Source organism: Urocitellus parryii, chromosome 9 (genome assembly GCF_045843805.1).
Source record: "Urocitellus parryii isolate mUroPar1 chromosome 9, mUroPar1.hap1, whole genome shotgun sequence".
In the NCBI taxonomy this organism is placed as follows: Eukaryota; Metazoa; Chordata; class Mammalia; order Rodentia; family Sciuridae; genus Urocitellus; species Urocitellus parryii.
The window spans coordinates 114361464-114367463 of NC_135539.1; positions in this window are offsets into that span (position 1 = coordinate 114361464).

A 6000-nucleotide genomic window follows, 5' to 3' on the forward strand; every position below is an offset into this window, starting at 1 on the left:
ATTGTAACTAGGTGGGAAAATATTAGCTGTAATAATTGGTGAAAGAATTACCTTTGAAAACATCTGAGTTAGCTTATATACTGAAGGTGGCTAAAGAGCTGCACATTATAAGTAAGGAGCAAAAGAAGTCTTCAAGACTATTCCCATAAAACAGTAATTCAACAAAACAATGAACATTCTAGCCTCAAGCCCCTGCCATACCCTGGTCCCCACACTAAAGTGTTCAAGAAAGCTTCTATAAAATCCAATATAGGGCTGCGGTTGTGGCTCAGTTGTAGAGCGCTTGCCTAGCATGTGTGAGGCACTAGGTTAAATCCTCTTCATCATATAAAAAAAATAAATAAAATAAAGGTATTATGTCCATTACGACCTCTCTCTCTCTCTCACTCTCTCTACAGCAAATATATAAAAGCATACATGAGAATATGGAAGGGTTTTCTTTATATCCATACACCAGAAGATCAGGTTTCATAAACATTGATCTACCACTTGAAATCAAAACAAACTGAATCTTATCTCCCACTAGTAATTCCTAATCCAAGACTACTATGCCATGATGAAAACCAATCTTCAAGTCAACAACCTAGGTAAGGAGAAGAGTCTGTAACTAACCATGTACCAAAAGTTTTAAACTGCATAAACCCTTTGACCCAGTTATACAATTCCTAAAATTTATCCTAAGATAAGAATATTCAAAAAATATTCAAGGTAATAATACCCAAGAAAATACATCACCATCTTGTTTCTAATGTTCAAAAACCAGAGTCTGTTTAAAAAAATTATAGTACATCCACAATACAACAATGTGCTGCCTAACAGAGTTTGGTACCAAATAGTTAACAGTGATATAAAAATATCCCTAGAAATGGGGATGCAGCTTTGGAATACAGTCATAAGTAGAGGCTGGAAGAGTTCTGAAGCGCTTCACAGAAGAAAGCTAGAAATTACAGCTAAAAAGAATTATGTTTAAAGGTACTTCTGGTGAGGTCTCAGTTGGAAATAGGAGCAAGTTATCAGAAACTTGAGGAAAGATGATTGTTACAAAATGGTAGAGAACTTGGTGGAACTGTGTTCTGTTGCGTGGAAGGTAGAACTTGTAAGCAAAGACTGTGGATATTTACCTGAGATGTCTAAGCAAACTGTGGAGGAACAGCATGTTTTTGCCTTACTGTTGACAGGAACGTGCAAGAAGAAGAGATATATCAAGGAACTATTAAACAAAAAAGAAGCAGACCTTAAAGATTTGGAAAATACTTAGCTTATTCATATGGGGATGGGGAGAATCAAGCAAAGTGATGAAGACCTGTAATCCTAGTATCTAGGGGCTGAGGCAGGAGGATCAGATGTTCAAAGCCAGCCTCAAGGAATTTAGTGAGGCCCTAAGCAATTTAGTAAGACCCTGTCTCAAAAAAAATAAACATCTGTTCTACGAAAAAACTGATAAGAGGATAAAAAGATAAACCATAGGTTGGGAGAAAATCTTTGCAAGACAGGTAACTTGGCAAGAACTCTGTCTCAAATTTTTAAAAAGGGCTGCAATAGCTCAGTGACAAAGAGTTCAATTCGCACCACCACATATATAAATATACACACACAAAATTTGTACGTGTGTGCACATGTGTATACATATACATATGTGTGTGTGTGTGTGTATTATTTTTCATTAAGGGGTAAAAGGTAAACTTTCATTAAGGGGTAAAATAGTTTGAATTGCAAATTTAGGTCTGCAAAGCTCCCTCAAAGTTAAGCAGAATGTGGGGAGATTGAATCTTGAGTAGATAGGCACTTCCTTACTAATGTTTCAACAGAAAGGATCCTCTATGTATGTTTCACATTACTGGACTTCTATAACTTTCAATAGGAAAAAAATATGAACATAATTGCTATTTTAAAAAATGGCAATTTTGGGGTTAGAGTTGTGGCTCAACAGTACAGCACTTGCCTAGCATGTGTTAGGCACTGGGTTCCATCCTCAGCATCACATATAAATAAATGAATAAAATAGAGGTCCATCAATATTTTTAAAAATATTAAAAATTGAGGCCACCTGGGCAATTTAAGAGATTGGGGTGTACCTTGGTGGTAAAGCACCCCTGGGTTTAATCAGTACCAGGGTGGGCAGGGAAGGGTTGAAAGAAAGAGAAACCTTAGAAAACTCAAATTTCTATCTTTTCACCTCAAAGATAGTTTAATGGAGGGAACAGAATAACAGAATAAAAATCAATGAAAAACACAATTGAATTTTAAGAGATCACTGGCAGAACACCTCTGAGAATCCAAAGCAAAAATGGAAAAGATGTCAACGAGAGAAAAGGTATACAACATGGAATTTTAGGAAATTCAATTTCTAGACAACAGAAATTCTAAAAAAAGAAATGAAATTGGTAGCACAATAAGAGGAAAAAATACCAGAAAACTTCTCTAAACTGGATGAACTTGAGCCTTTAAAAAGAGGCTTATCATATGCCCTACTAAACTTTTAAGATTATTCTACTCTACATAGACATGGTTAAAAAATTTTTAATTCCAACAGTAAAGACAAAGTCTTGTAAACTTCCAGGAAAAAGCAGACTAATAAAGCAAAGAACAACAGACTTGACATTATTACACTTCGCATCTGAAATTCTAAATTCCAAAAGACAATACTACGCAACCAGATCTAAAGGATATTATGACCTTAGATTTAGCCTTTCAAACTATATTTCATGAACAGCTCAAGTTTTTACACATGGAAAGTCTCAAAAAGTATGCCCTTCCCAGCCATGGTGGTGCATACCTTTAACCCCATCAGTTAAGGAGGCCAAGGCAGAAGGATCACAAGATTGAAGACAGCCTGGGCACATTAGAAGAACTTTGAGCAACTTAGAAAGACCCTGTTTCAAATTAAAAAATAAAAAGGACTGCAGATGTTGCTCAATGGTAAAGCACCAGAGTTCAATCCCCAGTACCAAAAATAAACAAAAACAAAAGTCCAAGTATACTCTTTATGTACTTTTTCCATTTTTGGAAAAAAATCATCCAAGTAAGGAATAAATTAGGAAGAATTACTCAGAAAAAAGAACTCAATAAAAGTGCAAAAGAACAAAACAAACCATATTATTTTTATAAAAAATAAAAAGGACTGGGGATATAACTCAGCGGTAAATGGCTGCTGGGTTCAAACCCTGGTACCCCCCTGAAAAATAAGTACTATTTCACTCTTTTAAAAAAGTTTTAAAACAACTACTTCAGACATCTGATTTATGATACAAATAAAAATCCCAATAAAGCATTAGCCAGTTAAACCAGCAATGTATTAAAAGAGTAATACACTCTTCTAATAGGCTCATTTCAGAACTAAGAATGGTCTAACATTAAGCAATTCATTACATTAATAAAGGGCATTAAAAAAAAAAAACCAACCCCTGTGGTACTCTAAGCAAGATTTCAAAAGAAATAAAATGGCCAGACACAGAGGTACACACCTGTGATCCCAGCTACTCAGAAGGCTGAGGCAGGAGGATTGCAAGTTTAAGGTTAGCAACTTAATGAGATCCTGTCTAAAAGTAAAAAATAAAAAAAGGGGGCTGGGAATTCATTTAGTGGTAAAGCATCTCTGGGTTCAATGTGCAGTACAAAAAAGGAGGGAGGGAGAGCTGGGGCTGCAGCTCAGTGGTAAAGTGCTTGCCTATCAAGTGTGGAGGCATTGGGTTGGACCACATAACAAACAAACAAACAAATGTATTGTGTCTATCTTCTAAAAAAAAATGAAAAAGAAAAAAATGGTTAAAAGAGGGGAAAAAAACAAAAACAAAAAAACCCAAAAGGAGTTCAAAATGGTATTTTTTTTTAAAAAAAAGACAATAATGGCTAAAAAAGGGGCAAGCTAAGCTGGGCATAGTTGTGCATGCCTATATAATCTTAGAGGTGAGAGAGGCTGAGGCAGAAGGATCTCAAGTTTAATCCGGCCTGGGCAATTTAACAAGACCCTGTCTCAAAATAAAAATAAAAGGACTAGGGATGTAGCAACCCTGGGGTCAGTCAGTCCCCATTACCCCCCCACCCTACCCCCCCAAAACAAAACAAAGCAAAACCAAAAAACCTGTTCCAGAGGTTCTAGTATGTAGTCAAGAAAAAAATACAAGGAAGGATGAGACCAAAAATCATAATTAAAAAATCTGCAAATTATATGCTTGCAAACTAGTAAATTTAATAATTTAAAAGCAATAAAAATAATAATATAAATATACAAAAAGCAGTAATCTGCTTAATGCCAGCAACAATCATTCAGACACGAGCGTCATTCACAATAAAACCATAAAATATATAGAAAAAAAAATGAAGGGTATGCAAAAGTCACATCGAATCAAAAACAAACCCCCAAAACTATGAAATGACTAAGGCACAGATGATCTGGACAACGGATAAATTTAAGAAGTAACTTCAAAATGCATACATTGAATGTAATTCATGCCAAATCCCAATGAGACTTTATTATTGGAATTGACAGATTATAAAATCACCTAGAAGTATAAGTGAGGGGAAAAAAAGATACTTTAAAAAGAAATGGAAGAGCCTCCCTCTGCCTGATATTACAAATGGCAAATACAACAATATTTACATGTAACGTTGGCAAATGAAATACAGTTCAATAGAATTCAAGAGCATCCTTTTAAGTTATAATGTGATTTATAAAAATAAGTGGCATTTGAGATTAACAAGAAAAATGACCAGCTATTTGAAAAAAAAGAACTTCGTAACAGTGGCAATGTCATATAACTACAATCCTCAGCATTTTTAAAATAAAATACATATTCACCTAGACACTCAGAAAAAAAAAATTTTTTAAGCTCAGAGTGGGAAAAAAAACCCTTTCCTAAGGTACCAATGATAAAAACTATAACAATAATATTGATAAAACTGGAAAACATTTAAATAGCAAAAGATCTATCAGCAATATGGCCAAAGATTACTATCATTACAAAAAGATAAACGCCTATAACTTTTGCAAATTAAGACCTCCTTAATTGTTCAGTAAACTTCTACAACCTCTTATAAAAATTATATACAAATTATTATTATGATAATTATTATATAAAATATAATAATTCCATAAATTTGCATCCAAGAACTTGTTCTACGGAAACAAGTTCATGTAGATGGGTGCATAAGGCTACTATTAGACACAGGGATATTTTTGTTTGTAAAACCCCAAATGTTTACCAATGAGGGAATACATTGAGTTACAGTGGACAATGGAACACTACATAGTCATTAAAAAGATGAGGCAGAGTAATGTGTATGGGCAAGGAACCATGTTGTGATAAACTATTAAATGTTTTCCTTCAAGGAAATGGAATTAGGGGAGGATTTCACCTTAGCTGTATTGTTTTTACCTTTTCACAATGTGCACTATCAAAAACAAAAGAAAGAACAAACATGTTTCTATTCAAAAACTAAAAGTTTGTGAATAATTACAAGAAAAAAAATGACTGGACAATAGCCTTTTAATTTCTTACTAGTCCAGGAAAATTTTGCCTTAAAATTACCAAAGTTTTTACTCCTTTAATGAGAAAAGACCCATTTCCCCCACTTACATTAGCTGGTTGCTCTCAACAGGAACGTCTGTGTCTTCACTGAGTTCCAATCTATTACGCCTGTAGGTCGAACCAACACTCAATCCATGAATTAATAATAATGAGGCAGAAAGAATTTTCTTCCTCACATTGCCAAGGAAACCTCTCAGCCACAATTGAAACACAGGATGTGTTTTTAAAACATCTCCCAACTACTGGAAGATTAAGTCCATTCGAATAACCTTTGCCAGCCTGGAGACAGCTAGCATTAGTTATCTCCTCAAAAAGAAAAAACAAGAACAAAAAAGTTCATTTAAAAGATGAACTTGAAATTCAAAGATTTTTTTAAAAAATCCATCTTCCATAGCCGAACAATATAATTTAAAAAGGAAAAAAAAAAAAAAAAAAGAAAAAGAAAAAAAAAAAAGAAAAAAAAAAGGGAAAA